The sequence below is a fragment of the Cyrtonyx montezumae genome, unplaced genomic scaffold, assembly GCF_038088225.1.
Source record: "Cyrtonyx montezumae isolate F1298 unplaced genomic scaffold, pur_monq_1.0 scaffold_1, whole genome shotgun sequence".
In the NCBI taxonomy this organism is placed as follows: Eukaryota; Metazoa; Chordata; class Aves; order Galliformes; family Odontophoridae; genus Cyrtonyx; species Cyrtonyx montezumae.
In genome coordinates this window covers 20410779-20429107 of record NW_027071825.1, presented here as the reverse complement: position 1 = coordinate 20429107, position 18329 = coordinate 20410779, and positions in this window count along the sequence as shown.

Genomic DNA, 18329 nt, shown 5'->3' with positions numbered 1-18329 from the left:
ACTTGAAAGCAGTAGTTGCTTAAAAATTAAGTGGGAAGCAGGGATGTCATCAGGCTTTTCTCAGACATCAAAACTGTATTCAAGTCAAAAGGTCTCAATCAAGCAAATCTCTGTGCTACAAAAAATGAAACAAAGCTGCTCTCAAACCAGAGCTTCTGGGCTTAACTAAGAGAGCCGGGAGTGAGCTACTTCTGTTTCTCTGAGCAGTTCTCAGTGCTATAATTTAGGTTACATGGACCTCCCTAATAGTCTACATTTTGGTATTTAAAATCTGTTGATTTTTATATTTCACAGAAAAGTTACACATAGTGAATTTTTTATGGAAAAAATATCCACCTTTGAACTGATTACCAAGTTCTTCCGTCATTCAAAAATGCATGCATTTCTAAAGCCGGACGTTTGATCTTCAAATGTCACCTTCACATATTTCAATGCTCTTAATAAATAAAATCTCAGTTTATAAATTGCCCTGTAGTTAGTTTTCATGTGGGTGCTCCAGGTATGTGGATGAGGACAACATGCCATCCTGAGATCCTTCCTGATGGGGGCAGGTACTGGGATGTCTCCTCACTGGGGAAGATCATTAGTTTTGACTGATGCTTATATGCAGTTTGTTAGGCTCCATACATACTGCCACCTAGAACTCATTTTGAAGCTTGTCTGATGATGATGGTGATGATGTCAGACTATTCTGACATGGCACCTTGTGCATATGCCACTTCATGGATAATTCATTAAAATAAAGTAGGGTAAGCCACTGTCTGACCAGACTCCTACTTCATCACCCAGGCAAATGAGTAGCTTTTCTGTGCTGTAGTTACTGGCATTTTTTTTTCCAAGTCAGGTTCAGACTCATTTAATTAGAGAAGAGAAGCTGATGTGATGAGTGATGATGTGGGCAAATGTGTTATGGGAGGGAGCGAAGGCAGAGTGGTTTCTTTCAAAGGCATCTCCGTTTCCCTTTTCAGGATCTCATCTAGCTGTCTCTCTACCCGGAGTTTTCTGAGCCTGCTCTGGTTGTTCCCACCAGCGTAAAGGAGGATTGGCATGGTTCTGGCATTCTTGCTCCCCCAAAGCAAAACTGTGGATCTACGAAATGATGAGAGACCCTGCAGAGAGCCCCCCTGCTCAGCTGCAGCTTAACCAGCAGAGACGCTCTAAGTCAGGCATTTCGACTTGAGGTGGAGTCTGTGCTGCTGCCTTTTCTTTCTGCAGCAGGATGGTCGGGGGCAATGGGTAAATTCACCCCAGGTAATTCAGATTATTTTACGTGGAAAAAAGGTCTGCTTGGTATGACTCAGACTGATCCTTACCTTGCGTGAATATAACAGCTTCTCAGTGCATCTCCTACCAAGCAGTGCTTGCAGCACCCTTTTATTGTGGTTTACATGTGCATAGGCTGTTCTCTATGTATGACAGCAGCAGGCAGAGTTTCCGCTGTGATGTATTCAAGCTGAAGTTCTCCCATGCATTGTCTGTGTGGCTGTATTTCCCTAAGCACACAGATTTTTCTAACTTTATTTTTTATTATTAAAAATATTGTTTCTATATAGTGCTGATATGAGTACTAAGTTTTGTTTGGGCTCTGGCTTCAAAGCAGTGACTTTGATGCTAAAGGAGTAAAGTAGCAGCATGTCAGACAGGACAGCTGGCACAGAGGTTTTGGTGTGTCAGCAGATGCAGCTTTTGTTTCTTTGCTCTAGAAAGGTCTAAGTAAGGAAAAGAAAGCACTGTGTACACCTGCATAACTTCTTACACCATACTGAGGACTGCTTTTCTAATGAAAATGAAGCATCTTCAAGTGCAGTAAGGAGTATCACATTGAGAAAGTGTGCATGGTTCTGCTGCTTCTGTCAGCATTAGCATCAAAAAGACAGTGCATAGTTTAAGCTGTGTGCAACAGCTATCACATCTCTCAAAATCATGTCCTTTTCTCTCATAATTAAGCAGCTATATTTAAATAAATATAGTTTTGAACTTTGTGTGGAAGTTATAATTATGTCTGCAACCTGACATTCTCACTACAGCAGTTCCTAGCAGTGATGCTTTTGCTCTGTTGACTTCAGTGCAGTTAACCTCGGTGGCCTATTTCACCTGGAAGCCTGAACAAATATGGGAACAAATAGGTAAGCAAAAATGCACAAATATTTGTGAACCAGGTTGCTGCCATAGTGTCTGACCAAGTTTAATGACAGAGGCCCAGCTCTGACTGGCTTAGCAGCCTCTGTACCCTGTATTAAGCATCTACCTGTTAATCAGCCCATGATTTTTCCTGTTTGGCTGATGTAGTCCAAATACAGGGAATTGTGTTTGCTTCTGTAGTTGGATTAGCATTCAGAGAAAGACCATGTGAGCTATTTAATTATTTTTTCTAAAATTCTCTCTAACTGCAAGGAGACCAGTGAAGAAGAATATATATATATATGTATATATATATATATATGATATTGTTAATCATATGATAACTCAGGTACAGTAAATTTGAAAAAGAAAAAGTAAAAAATAAAAAGGAAGACAACTGTAATCACCAACAATTTTAGATTAATTTATAACCTGATCATTGGCATTGACTGTGATTATCACCTTTTCTCAGCGTATGATGTGTTTACAGTGGAGAGCCACTAGGCCCCCACCTACATTACTCTTCCATTTTCATGGTGGAGAAAATGGAAGGAGTAAAAATGCGAAAACTTATGGGTCTAAATACAATTTAAGAAGTGAAATAAATGGAAAACCAACCAAACAAACAACAAGCAAAATCCAAGTACTGCAAAGACAAGTCAGTCACCACTCCCATTTACCCGGTTCTGTTGTTGAGCCTTGGGGTGTGAGGTATAAGGCATCCCTTGGCTTATTCTAGGTCAGCTGTCCCAGCTGTATTCTCTCACTTCCTCTTGCCTACCTCAGCCTGCTCCTTGTTGGGGCGGAGAGAGAAGCAGAGATGGTTTTGACACTGTGCTGCACTGGGTGTGTTATCAACACTGTTCTGGTCACAGATCCCAAACACAGCAGCAAAATGCAGGTTATTGGAAAGAAATTAACTCAGCTCTACCCATACCCAGTTTGCAGTTTTATTTCAAATGATTCCTTCTTCTTTACCGCCCCTCCCCTTTTCTTAGTGCATTTACTATCTATTTTCTTTTCTACCCTTTGGCACACAGAGCATGCCTTTTCTCTTACCACATCCCTTTGATGACTTTTTAGCAATGGTGCCTTTCCAAAGAGAAGCTTGCAGCTTCACCAGTACATACATCTGTGCAGGCAGGCTGGGAGGAGAGGGGAAGTAGGGAGTCACTTAAATGTATTTTTCAACTGCATAGACTAACCAAAAATTCGCATTCGTGTTGCAGCTCAACATTCACTTGAAGAAAGAAATGTAATATGTCACAAAAATTCAGTGCTGTAGACAATTAGATTTACTGTACTGAAAAAAGATATCACAAAGAAAGTAATTCAGCTTTGCTTGCAGGCTGGAGAAGCTGAACCTGTAATCTTCTGTACTGTACTTACGTGCTGCTGCTTCATATACAGCACAAGGGACGCAACCACTTTGCTGACCTTTGACAAAAACTTAATTTTTTACTCAGACATCTCATTGTATTTCATTCTAGCTTTGGGCAACACTGGCTTAAACTGAAAATGAATAAAGGGAATAAGAAGAATTTCCTTTCTTCTAGTGAAAATATTAATACTACAATAGGAAGAAAGAAGGCATTCTTTTTAGTCTACATAAAGCAAGTGAACGTTTGGAAAGGTAAGGCACAAAATCTGGGGTATAAAAATGCTGAATAGTGGCAATCAGTCTTTAAGGCTAGAGTAGACAGTGCCTAGTTCGTATAACATTTCCTGATGTTATTCCTGATACCTTTATGAAGAAGATGGGATTTTTTTCTCATTTTATTTAAGACCTGCTTTTGAATTAGTGTTCCTGACAGGAAAAATGTATGCATACTCTTATGCTTGTACACTTACATATTTGCATGAAAGTGCTTGCTTATTTAGATTTACTTTCTCTACTATTTCTTTTACCATTCCTTAATTTCTAGGATTTTTCTTTTAATTTAAAAAAGAAAAAAAAAAAAAGAAGGAACTTGCACCCTGTTCATCAAAGAAATAAGAGCATGAACTAACTTCAGCCTATTTATCATCACTTTACATCATGACTCTGGTATTTCTGTTCCACGTGTCTCAGAGTTGCTTGATCTTCGTCCTTCATGTGAGATAGTGGGGATCCAGAGATTGGTTGAAGATACTCACATCGTTGTACTGGAGGCATTAACTTCTGGTAGGAGTGATGGCTTTAATGGTGGCTCCTGGAGCAGGGGCTGCTTGTGGAAGAGCCCCTTGTACGTGTCTGTCAGAGCCCCTGTGTGGAGATGCTGGCTCCATATTTTTGTAGTTATCACAGAGATGTTTTATGGGTCAGACTGTGCCTGGAAGGTGCAAAGAACAAGCAGTAGCAAAATACTGTGCCACAGGAGGATTTGGGGACTTCACAGAGCAAGTGTTTTGGGGCCCTGCAGGGAACCAGGAGATTGGTGGTAGCGCACAGCTCTTCAGGGAGGAGGAGAGTTCTGACCACCCATGTGTAGTGGTTCACTGTCATCGTGAGGGCAAAGTGGGCTACATTTTTTTTTTTTTTTCTGAACAAAAAAGTAGAATTAGGCTATTATAAAAGCGGGAAACTATTCTCTTGATCTCTGTCTGAGATTTTTGTGAATATTTGCATTGCTCTTTTTTTGGTACTCTGGGGAACAGCAGAAGCAGTATGAATTAAACCTATTCTTGCAGGGCATTGCACAGGCTGTAATAGAAGTCTCTCAAAAGAAAATCCATCGCTTTGAAAAACCTCAAAAGATGCATTAAAAAAAGAAAGCAGCAGCTTCATACTTGTGATAAGATAACCCTTGATAAAAGGCTACACAATATTGGCTCTCAAAACCCTCTTGAAATTAAATTAAATCCATTGACATTCCTCAGTAATGGCCTAATGTGTAATAGCTTTTATTCTGTCTGGATCTTTTCCTTCCAAGCCATCTGAGCTCCTCCTCTTAATAGCAGAGGTGACTGCAGATCTGTGTCATAGAATTCAAAATATTACAACAGTTCATCTGTGCTTTTCAGTTCTCTCCCTTTCATAAGGAGGGATGAGCACCTTATGCCAAAGTACTGAGCCTCTCTGAAATTACTTTTTCTACCTCTTTCTGCCCTCTCCTTGCCTACAGATCAAAGATGATGCTGGCTTTATGAACTAAGCTGTGGTAGTACAGAGAACAGCACCTGCATTTTGTTAGTACCGGCGGGTCCCCGCTAAGTGCTGGCTGTCCAGTACAGTCTCTGGATACTGCAGCCATGTACACACATAGCACTGCCAGCTCTTTTACTTTCTCATCCAACCATGTTTTTATGAATCCCCCAATGGAACAGGAGAGAAAATTGGTGATGAAAAGGCAAAGCTTTGTTCTTCTGAGCTGCAGTGATTAGAGGGGAGAAAAGGAAAGCTCTAGACTGCGTATGCCAAATAATTGTATTGTGTTACAGTGTCATGCTTTTGGGATGTTGTGTGTGCTGACTCTAACAGCAACAGGTTGATATATTTTTCATAATGAACATATTCTGTCCTATATGTTTAAGAAAATAAAAAAGAATATACATTATTATGCTTTGAAGTGTTGCAGGTAGAATGCTATATTTTTCTTGTAATGGTGCAATACGAATTACTTACTGTCATTTTAATAACTTTGATACTGGTGTTTTCTTCTGACCCTCTTACATTTCTATTTTTTGCAGTTCTGCAGTTTGTGAAAGGCTTGCTATTATGGCAGTGGTGATACTGAAGAAATAAGAAAGCTCTGCAGTTTAGAAAGTGGTGTCAATAGGTATGTGAATTACAGGGTGGGAGGAAAGCTGGCGGTAAGAGGTTCAGAAACCTGATGCTTTACAGTAACTTCAACTTCCTCTATACAAATTTTAGCTGTTCTGAAGTTTTCAGATTAAAAAAATAAAAGGGATGACTTTGTTGTGGGAACTTTCCCCTCCTCAGACGGTATCTGATCAGCTTGTAACCAACAAACAGAAGGTTTGCTTGAAAATAAACTTATGTATATGGCTAGATATGCCATGCTGGTTTTGCTCTCACAAATCTTTGTAACATCTTAACAGATTATTTGACAGAGGAATGTGTTTACAGTAAAAACGAGGTTGAAAAATAATTGTGCAAGGGAAACTTTCACAGTTTTCTGCAGAAACATCATTTAAGTGTATAGAGAACCCTCACAGAATTTGTGGGTGGAAGATAGTTTAGTTCCTTGCCTACCATCAGTTTGGTCATGCTCTCAAGGAGCACTGTTACCTATGTGGGAATGTAGAGATGTCTGAGAAGGCTCTATTTCCACCTATGAATTCACAATCAGATATGTTTTCAGGCCTATGGTTTTCAGTAATATTACTAAATCACAGTCTCTGTCACAGAATCCTTGAAGTGGCAGGCCTTGACATATGAGCAAAGAGTATTGGGAAACAGCTGAAAGATATGTTTGTGTTTACTGCAGTGATCACACACACTCCTACTGCTCAGAGATTAGCTTTCAGTGATATTTCTTTTTATTTTCTGCTTCACAGACTGTGGTATCTTGATCTTCCTCTGCTGTCTGTGTATTATTATTCATGGTATCATTACTGATAAATTAATGGTATCAGAAATATATTAATGGAAATTTATGAAAGTACTGAGAATACTTTTATCTTGAAATACCATTTAAAATAGACAGGAAATATCTATATTTTTCTGTTAAAAAACATCAAAAGAGCAAATTGAAGTTTAAGGGGAAAAAATGAAAACCATGATATTAGTTACTGGGGACTTGGTTTCTAAGAGTAAGTGCCTCCAAGTCTTCGATGCACTGGTTTGCCCACTTTTGGTATTTACTCTAGATATTAAAAGAAAGTTACTGATTCATGCCCATCCTCAAAATTCACCATTCAAGTGTCCCCAAGAAGCAGTATCACTTTGGCTTGCTTATCTCGATAATTATGCAGAGAATGATAAGGAAATGCTGATGTAATATTTTTTTAACGTGTTGATATTTGAGTTTCAGAACCTTCATTTTTCATAGAATTCATTTGTGTTGGGTGTGATAGATGGATAGATGGATTTTTGTATTTTCAATCTTCAAATAGGCAGAATGATTTGAAGCAATATGAAACATCCAACTTGTTGTTATGAATTTAGTGGGAAATTACGATTATTAATAGTTCAGAATTATTCAGGGTAGTTTTAAAAATGTTCCTTTCCAATTGTTAAAGGAGATTAGTCGGAATGATATTCTGTAGATATTGGGTAATCCTGTCTTACTTTGAACCATTCTTACGATTTTGAAAAATGTTATTAGACTACAATATGAAATATCTTACTGTGCATAGTCTGAATGATACTGTTGTGCTTACAGCAGTGGGAAGGAAGAGATTCCTCTGATGAAATATGTGAAAATACTGGATATATACTGTACCATGTCTGGTATCACCATGTGTGATTGTTTATTTGTTCCAGTTCTTACTGGCAGTTATGGATCAGGGAAGAATCTGCAGTGGAATTACAGTTGGTGTGTACACATGGTGTGTGCATGTGCACACACACACTGGTGAAAAACTCTGGCAATCATAGTCCTTGCTCTAATAATAATTTATCTCCCCCTCTCCCCAAAGCATTCTAGGGCAAAGCTCAGAAATAATTAGAAATATAAAATTTGGGATGCAAAAGGATTTACATATAAACCAGAAGGGGAATTTATTTTTTAAGTAAAAGTGAAAATAAGATGCAACTTTGAATTGCCTATAAGTAGATATGACTGGTTAACTGCAGCTTTTCATAGAATCATGGAATGGTTTGGGTTGCAAGGGACCTTTAAGGTCATGTAGTTCCAACCCTCTGCTATAGGCAGGGGCTCCTCCATCAAGACCATGTCGCTCACAGCCCCATCCAGCCTGGCCTTCATCATTTTGTTCTTTTCTGGTCTTCTCTTCATGAAATACAATTTCGATATGTTCACAAAGTTTATTTGAAACACGTAGCGATAAGAGGCCAGAACCTGGGGAACTATTAGCTAATGATAGCACGGAATGTGTAGGATTCTGTTTGGTATGACTAGAAGTAAAATTGGTGAGGCTTTTTAATCTAGATAGTTATATGTGGAATGAAGTGTGCGTGTAAAGTGGTGCATCTATATGCCTTTATATGCATACAGATGGATATATAAACATCAGCAACAGTGTGAAAAATTCAAAGTTGCTCAAATACAGCATAATAGATTTTTAGTGTCTATTGGGTGCAAAATGGCATAAATGCAATTTTTCTTTCCATATGGTCTGTGTTTTCAGTCTCCATTCTGCCTTTCACCTCAGTGGAGTATTCATTTTCATTGTGCACAAGACCAGCAGGAGGTCTGTAAAATGACTTTTTTCAGTAAGGGCTACTGGATTTGGCTTATAGTTTTAGTGTAAATGAAAGAAATAATTGATTTATTTGAGAAAACAGTGAAAATCAGGAATATGTTATTCAATACTATGCCAGTGTTTGCAGTAATTGCCTTGTACTGTTTGCAAGTCTTTCCACTTCATGTAAATACATTCACTTCAGAAAAACATCCCTTATAGCTGTGAGATGGGGCTTTTTGAAGGAGGTGTTCTTTTGAAGGCTTATGGATCTCTTAAACACGCATTTTTTCTTCAAAGTAAATCTTGTAATCTCCCTGTCACAAATCCTTCTACCTAGAAATTCTGCTTGAAAGAACCATTTGAATTTCAGTATCAGGTATTTCAAGCAAGTAAATCTTATGTCTTAAAAAATTCTTATAGTCAGCCAGTGGACCCAAATAAGAAAGCAAGCCTCTGATAGTTTGAAATCTACTCCTAGCAATTCTTTGCAGAATGAAAAACAAAACACAGAGACAAACACCAAACAAACAAACAAAAAAAACCAAACCAACCAATCAAACTTGGCAACAAAAAAACTTTTGGACACTAAGAAAAGGAGAGTGACTCTCAAGTATATGAAGTATTTTTGAAATGATTTAAAAACGAAAACAAAATTCCCTAAACTTCAGAAATGAATTCCCTAACACCTTCCCTACACGCTCAGTAAAACCTCTCGGGTTCAGATTTATATTGCTGTTGTATAGAATGACTTCAGCTGGATATGATCTGAGCACATAGTCTGCTTGGATGCCTTCCTCAGAGCAGAGTTCTTTTCAGTGTTAGTTATCTGAGAAGAGTTGGCTGTCTTCTTCCTCACAACCCACCAGGAAGTAGGGACAGCAGTAAAATCATATTGACTGTAGTAGCTCCTGTGTGATGGGATATGTCTTGCACGTTTCGCAGGAGTGAAGCTGTGACTTTTGAAATAATTTATCTCTGAACTCTAGCTAAAAATGGTTGTTTTGTTAGGTATGGTTTTGAAATTTCTGATTTGCTAAAATGCAAATATTTGTTTGTAGGATACAAACCTGAAGAAAATGAATACTGTATTCTCAAGAAAGCTTCAGAATAAAACCTAGGATTTTTTCTCAGTGTTTCTATGTAGTTTGGATATAAACCATTTCCCTGTTAAGGGAAAAATGTAGATTACTTGAAAGCTTCTCTGGCTTATATTTAATTGTAAGATCTCAAGTTCCTGCAGCTCTAGGGCAACACTTCATTTTTAAGAAAACCAGAAGTGAACTTTCTTGAAGTCAAGCTTCTTCTTTTTGGTCAGGGGCCCCAATAATACTGTGAGATTTTTTTCCCATCATTCAAGATCTTGTAACAAATCTAAGTTACCAAGTCTCTTGCTAGATAAGATGGCACAACCATCTTAGTCAATAAGAAAGCGCAGCCTGAGGTCAGAGAGAGCAAGAGATGTGCTCTTGGCACTAGGGTTGATCAGAACTTCTAATTTCTGCATACTTCTGCTACTGCATCAGCACCCCAGAATTGGGTTCATCAGTCCTGCAGGACTTGGGAGTTAGTGTGACATATGCTTTAGTGCAAACTCCTGATCATCCTGTGCATCTTGACAAGAGCTAAGATACCAGCTTATCAGTTTGGAAGAACCTGAGGCCACTGACTGAATAAGTTTTGCTGAATTTGGATGGTGATTATTTGTCAGTGTTCTTTTTCACTTCCAGCAAGAAAGTACTGGCTCCTGTGGCACTTCAGTTCCAAAGCCAGCCTGGTGACTTTGAGCTTTGTACTTCTGATGTACAAAATGAAACCTGAGAAATTGGTAATTTCAGGAGGATCTAATTAATCTTTTAATTCAGATAGTTCAAATGTAAGAAGGCATACACTGACATGAAATTTTTCAGTGTGCTAAGTGAAGGTTGGGGAATGCAGGACTGGATATCAGCACCCCTGTGTCATTTATTCCCAGAGTATTTTCTTATCAGGGAGCTGGAGTGGGCTGCACTGAAACACCTTAGCTGTTCCCCAGTGAGTCCTTCTGAGAGGTCTGCTAGGGATACCATGTGAAAAACTGGCTTGTGTGGTGTAGTTTGGATTTCAGTTAGCTGGAGAAGTTATAGATTTCATTAGACCTCTGTTACAATCTTTGCATCTCCACCACATTGCTGGGCCTTGCTAATTATCATACAGGAACCAGAAAGTGAAACCAGCCTGGGAAGATGATAGCAGCCAAGCTTTGCAGGCCAAGCTCAAGCATAAGCAGAAAGCAGCAGTCAGGAGTTTTTCTTGTTCAGATGTTCTTATGTTAATTGCAGTCTTAACATATTTGAGCTTAATGATTATAAGCAAACAGTCTTGAAGATGCTGCTGCCAATCTTTTGTGGAGTAGTGGTCAGCATTAAGTGCATCTCATGATGCAGTTAAGCAAAACATGCTTCCAATACACAAAGTCTTCAACAAACACAGCATAAAAAGGTGTTATCAGCAGTAAAGCAATTTAAGTAGGTGTTTGTTTGGATACAAGATAGGTAATGTGTTTGGGAAGCTTTTGGTTTTTGTTTTTCCTTTGGAGCTTTAATTTGTTTAATAAGCACTTTTGAAAGATTTTGAAAGTTGGTGTAAATGGGTTATAAGACCAGATTTACACAATATGACAACTGAAGACCATGTGAAGCAAACTAGTTTATTACTTAAATAATCTGAATATTAATGGAAGCATAAAACTCTTAAGCTAATAAGTAAAGATGCATAATCAACAGAGAATTTGCAAGGTTGGGTGGCTGTGCAATGTAGGCCTACGTTTTCAGCCTGTTTAGCTTTCTAGTGCTAGCTGAGGCATGCATCAAAACTAGGCTTTCTCAAAACGCTTTTTCTACTTCTTGTCTCTCCTTGGAGCAGAGCAGAGAGCACTGTGGAAGCAGCAGAGAAAACTCTTCCTATCTCATTTTAGTACTTCTCTTTTCTAGCCCTGCTTGTGTTCCTCATGCAAACAAAAGGGAAAAGACCAAACTCTCCCTCCCTTGCACCTTGCCCCAAACTCAACAGTTCAGTTGGAGCTTGGCTTCCTCAGGTCTGCTGTTTGGCACTCTCACTGTCCCAGTGCTGTAGTGGTATTGACAACAAAAGACATTTGCAGCTGGAAGTGTAAGTTTGATCTTAAAAGACCATGATTTAAGAAGTCAAGAGCTCTGTGAACAGTAGTGAAAAAATTGGTTTGAAGAGATCACAGATGGCAGGCTGGTCTTCCTTTGCCCATTGTCCTCTATCTTAAAATTATGCTCCTTTTTTTACAGCAGAATAGTTAAAGGAAAACAATTACCAAACTAATAGATTTTCATACAAAAACGTCTGTGAACATGCTATCTTTGCATCAGTGATGGTCTCCTCTGCCCAAAATATTGATGTGCAGACCAAGGAGATAAAATCTGTCAGAAACTTCTCCAGGATGAGTCTCTGGATTTGTGAGGGGTAACCTGCTAATCACCAGCAAACTGAAAATGTACTGCTGTCAGCGTACCAACGTCTAAAGGAAAAGCCCCAACTTTCATTTATGGGCCTTGTAAACTCACTGCTGCAATGATAACCTAACATGTTGTAGATGTTGCCTCTGCATTTTAACACAGAATTTCATGAACTATAAAAGGGGATCTTTTGTCAGAAGAAGATGAGAGTCTCTTGCCAAATAGTTGTTGCACAGTTTGCAATGTTTCCCAACTTACTAAATATGGGAAGTAACTTACTGCTATATGGCAGTATGCAGATGTGCAAATGTTTTGTGTTTATCTTTGGGAGAGAGAGCATATTACCTTAGTTGATCTGCCAGCCTGAGATTGATATGGGAAAAATAAATATTCTTGTTATGTTAGAACTTTATATTGCTAATCCTTCATGGATTTTTAAAACAAATGGAAAAGTCAGCAAAACTGGGCCATTTTCTTGAACAAAAACTAGAATTTGGGCAGTATGTGAACATAAATTAGTCGTTGTGAAATTGAGATGTTTCTTTGAGAGATGTGGAAGGTTTTTCTTTCTATGACAAATAGAAACTGATACTGTTTTATTGTCATTGTGATGCAGTATTTAATGTACATAGAGAATTCCCAGTGTTTTGGGAGTATCACAGCATGCGCTGTTTCAGCTTTCCCTGCTCTTCCTTCATCATCCTCTTTGGACTGTTCTTGGCCATTTCATTGCATTGTATGCAGTAAACACATTCTGTTTTTGTTTTTTTGTTTTTTGTCTAAGGTCCCAATGATGTTTCCTTGAGGTTTTCTGGCGTGGTTAAAATAGTCAATTTAAACTAAATGTCTGTGAATGTTTATTACAGAATGAGCTACAGTGAAATAGAAATAGGGTATGAAAGAAATAGGGTATTACTGATACCAGTAATTTCATTTCAGTGTGTTTAATTTCCCAGTGCTGTCTTTTCTCTAACTTACTTTTAAATTATCGTGCATCTCCTTGGCACTATGCCACAATTTCTCTTGCACAAGTGCCTACTGCTCACCTTGCTGTTGATTCAAAAGCATATATTTCCATTATTTCCACACCTGTTAGCTGACTTTAATTAAACCCATTAATAAGAAATGACAAAGAAGCATTTGAAATCACATACATGACTTTTTATAATACTCATTTTAATCCCCTTAATGAAATTGAAGTGCTTAATTGAGTCTGTCTCACTTTTGCTCAGATTTACTTTCTGTAGTTCTCATTCCATCTACTCAAGTGTTCTGATTTTCATAGAGATTTCTGAATACTGTGCTAATTTGGAGAAATTTGAATGAATATGTGACCTAAAAAAATCAGCCAGACAGTCTTAACTTTAGTAGGACTGAACTGTAGGTCTCATTTTTGCCTTGAATAATCCAGCATTTTTTTCTTCATATATTTTTTTTCTTCTTCCACCATTATGTTTATCTGCCAGACATGTTGTCTTTGTCCCAGAACAGTAACATTTTGGATTAAGAGAAAGGATTATGTCTGTATGAATGTAGAAGAGATTAGGAAAAGGCTGATAGTTTGGTAAATTTGGATTTGAATAATAATCATTGTCGAGAACTGACTGACTAAACATGTTACGAAGATGTACGTATAACACATGGCAAGTATCCTTTCTTCCATGCTATTGAATTCCTTCCCATGTGTTTTCTACCTCTGTCCCCTGCTTGTTCCCACTTCTTATCTATACTGTAAAAGTGTTCTTAAAGCACTGACTCATACTCTGTCAAGTCAGAGAATTTGTGTGGCAAGATCATATCTTTAGCACTTCTTTGAAAGGAGCAAATAAGCAAAACATGTGGACCTTCACATGACTGTGGACTAAAAATGTTACTAGGACAATACTTTAAAAACATATTTACAAAACATATGTTCCAGGCTGTATCTTCCTGTGATTTCCACTATTACAGAACTCTTTAAAATGCTACAGAAAGCTCTCAGGAAAGTTTGTCTCAGCTTATAGTTCACTTTTTTTTTTACTGTTTCTTTCAATGTTTTATAGTTACTTTTCTTTAAATATACTTTAAATGTACTATGTGTGATAATTTGTTGCTTTTGTAATGTGAGAATAAAGACTACCAGTGTATCTTTAGGTTGCCGTTTTCTTCTTCTTTTCTGAGTATCAGCATTATACACTTGCCATATGATTTATGTTGGCCTACTGTGTGTGTGTAAACATATGTAAAAGGAAGAGCTTTCTGGCAGGGAAACTCAGGGAAACTGTGGCAGAGAGCTGTGGCACAAGTGAAGCGCAAGGTAAGGCTGTGGGATCAGCCTGGTTTCCTAACTGTTTCAAATTCAAAGATGCAGATAATGAATAAAGATTATAGAAATATATTGGACACTTTTAGCTTTACAATGGCAGTTTCTTGACAAGCCATTGAGGAGGAAGTAATGCCTGCCACATGCTTGTCTTTGGAGACATCTGTCTAAATTGTTTGGACAGCCCCAGAGAGAAAAATATGTCAGAACAGGGTGAATGGTAAGAGATGGGCTATCAGATGATGACCGACAGCATTACTGCAAGCAGATCAGCCTTACAGGTAAATTTTTTGGTTTATGTCTGTAAATGCCTTGCTGAGAGGCTTTTTTTATGTTTGTGTAGCATAATGACTGCAGTCAGCTGTGAGAATACGTTTTGATCCACAAAATAATCAGAGTTTGAATGTTAGAAAGACATCTGGTGTAAAGCTATCCGGTACCTTATAAAAAAACAAGACAAAACAAAAACCCGCACAAATACTCTTGGATATGAGCACCGTCTTCTGACAGATTGCAAAAACACTAGGAGGCCTTGCAGGCTACAGCTAATAGTATATGACAATGAGTCTGGCATCCTAGGTGAGAAGCAGCCTGTGTGGAAGAGCACGGTGCCAGAAGTTAACAGCGCAGCACAGGATATACATACTTGGGGAAAGCTGATAAAGGGATGGAGAACTCTCAGAGAGAAAGCCACTCTGCTCCTTCAAGATACCAAAACACAGGTTCAGTGGCCTACCCGGCATAGGTCCTGGCTTGCTCCAGACAGAGCCACACTATTTAAAAAGAAACAAACAAACAAAATCTCCATTCTGTTTGGTATATTTAAAACATTAGTACAGACATATCTTCGTATCTTTAAGTATGCTGCAGAGCATACAGGAAACGATGTCCAGGTGATAACAGAATATCCAGTGAACTATGATGAAGCGTGTGACTGCTCTTTTGAAACCAGAATGGAAGCAGTTTGGGAAAGCTATAGGCCTTTTCTTTTTCTTTCCAATTTGTGGGGGGTTGTTGCTATTATTATTTTGATGACATGACAGACTTGTGTTCTGTCAGTCTTTCTGTAAATGTAGCACAAATCTGACTTTCCATGTGTTGCAAGTAAGGCATTTTTCTATTTTTATATATTATTTTGTGTACATATATTTTTATATAGTATTCATATAATTTTGTATATAATTTGGGCAAATTAGTTAACAGATACTGTTTAACTAATTGTAAGCAATCAACTTTTCTAAAGGCAAGGTGGATTTGGTGAAGGTAATGAAAGATCATCATGTGCAGAAAGATCTCCTTTAGTACCTCCAGCTAGGATGCTCCTGATCTTGAGTGTCAGAGATTTTGCAGAGCATGGCTCCTTGCCTGGCAGTCAGTTCACTGCTGTTTTAAGCTGTAGTTGTTCAGGTATGTTGGCTGAAACAAAGTCATGTTTGTCATGACAACGTCATGTGTGTCCATGAGAGTTTAGAGGTTGCTACTAGGAGAAATGAAACTGGAAAAATAGAGAATCAATCTAAGAGAAGGAAATCTGTCATCATTGAATAGATTTTCAAATGAGAGTTCAACAAGGAGTTTGGGCTAATGGTAACATATTCAAATGATTGTTCTGTCCCTCCTATTTTTCCCTCTCAAAATGGGTGATGGAAGCAATGTAACTATGTTTACTTGATCCCTCTTGGATAAGATAGAGTGAACTCATTCATTGTACGAGGCTTGAATGCTATGAAGCTAAATTCTGAGCACTTCTCAGATTCTAGGACTCCTTCAAGGAAGGAAGAGTAGATTTTCAGGGTGAAATGACACAATGCTTCTGGACTCACTGCCACTGTTTAAAGAAGCAAATTCTAAAGAGTATGTTAAACATAGTGATTCAAGAACACTCATTTCAGAATAAGTGTGCCGAGTGTTATCCCAGAATGATTTTATTTGTAAGCAGGAAACAAGTGCCTGGCACTTTTGAGAGCTTATCATACATATACTGCTCATTTGGGGCCAGATTGTGAATGGTGCCTCAGGGATACCAAAATCTGATCTCTGTCCTGAACAGGTACAATATAGACGACACAGGCAACGTATGAAATGAAGATGTCAAATCATCACTGCCTGAGGGTTGGTAGCAGTATAGTAGTATGGCTGCACAAAGAGCTGTATTGTTTACTCTTGAGCTTAAAATAATTTAATCCAATATGACATATTAAGTAAAAATGTTTTCTTTCTTCAAGAAATTGTTCTTGGCAGTTACAAACAAGCCTGAAAAAGTATGTGTGCAATATATTCCCTAGCAAATACTCAACACAAGTTTTAAAGCACTGTAACATATATTCTTTAGCATGAACAATATTTTTCAGAGGTATCCTGTCAAATTAATTTTACAGGATGAAATGTATTATCGAGGTGGCTCCCTTGACTTAAACAGAGTTGCCCTTGGGATGAATTTGTCCTGCATCCCAGAGTGTTTGCTAAGGTGTATGCCTTCAGATTGTGCTTAATTCTGATGTGTAGCCGTGGTGAATGTGAACATAACTGAGTTGAATCATATCAGCTAGCTTCCATGTAGAGAATATTATCCAGAGCAAAGTGTGCTTGTCATTGAAATCCAAATGATGTATGGAGCATCTAGAGAATTTTTGATTTTATTGAACTACGTGCTCTGTAACTTGTACACTGGGGGACTCTGAATCAAAAAGAAAACAAATAAATTAAATATACAGTTATTTGAGAAAACTAATTTATACACCATTCTGTAATCACGTTAGTACAAAACAACATCAGGTTATGTAGCTGCAAAGAATTAAAATAAATGTGCCTTTGTCAAAATTCTTTGCAATGAAAGCTGAAGTGGCACTGCACTGAAATGAAGAATTTTAACTTGGAAGTTGTTTAGAGCGAGGAGTATTAATGCCTCATCATTATTTAGCTAAACTTTTAGGGAAAAAAGAGACTGAAGCCTGGAAGTATGAAACCACACGGAGAACAAAATGGCCGTGGTTTTAGGATTCATTGGTAGCTTTTGATCACTGTCCTGTTTTAGCCATTTAACACAAGCACTGGGAAGAACTGCTTTTTGCATAGGCTCTGTAGATACTTAGTGTGCATGTTGAGTATGGTTGTTATTTTATATGTTGGAAATAGAATGCCACAGTCTTCTTGGAGCAACCCATGACAGTCCAACCAGAGATGGTAAAGCTGTTGTAAAGCAGGGAGCTATGAGGAAGTTTATCTGGTCTACCTTGGTAACTTTTACTCGCACATCATTGCTCTCATTTCTCAAATGTGTTTGAAAAACACATGCCCTCTTTTAGAATATTGTCCATTTCAGTATAATTGCCTTGTCAGTGACTTTATTCCTTCTAAGCTACTGCATAAGCTGGTACAGCCTGAGCTTTCCATTTGGTTTAGTTTAACAGTGGGTGAAATACACTGGGAAAGGAAACCTGCTTAACCTACACAAAACAGTAAGTGTAAAATCTTAGTATTGCATCGTTCTAATATCAGTTTCATCAAACTCTGGAAAATTCAATTCCAATGTGGTTCATACTTGTAGCAAGCTCTTTGGCTTGCTTACAGCGTGCTGTTCTTAGCTAACAAAACCAAGGAATCACTCCTTGAAGGAAGAGTAAAGTGAGACATCCTATATCCTGGGCATAACCCAGCCCTACACTGACTTTTGTAGGAATTTCTCTTTCAAACTATCTCTCCTTTTTCTGTTACTGGACCAACTGCTTTTATGGACCTTAACTTGTACCCAATAAGTCTACAGCAATCGTTCTCTGACTTTCTTGTGGCCAGGAGGAGGTAAGCTGCCCTGCTTTATAATCCAGCAGAGCTGAGATTTCTGTCAGTTCTCAGGTCCTTTAATGCACATGATTTTATATCAAGAGACACTTAAGTTTTTTTCTGACTGATGTACATACTAGCAGAGTATATTGATGCCCTTTGGCTGATTCTGTTTTTGCCTAGATGTGAACTTCTTTTGTGTAACATCCAGCTTTGCTGACATGTTTGATAATTACCTGCTTTTAAAGGCTTATTATGAGGGGAGAAAACTTGAGAGACTTTGCTTTCTGTCACACACTTTCTTCTTCCTTCTTAGGCCAGGTATACAGCTGTTTAGAGAATCTTGTGGG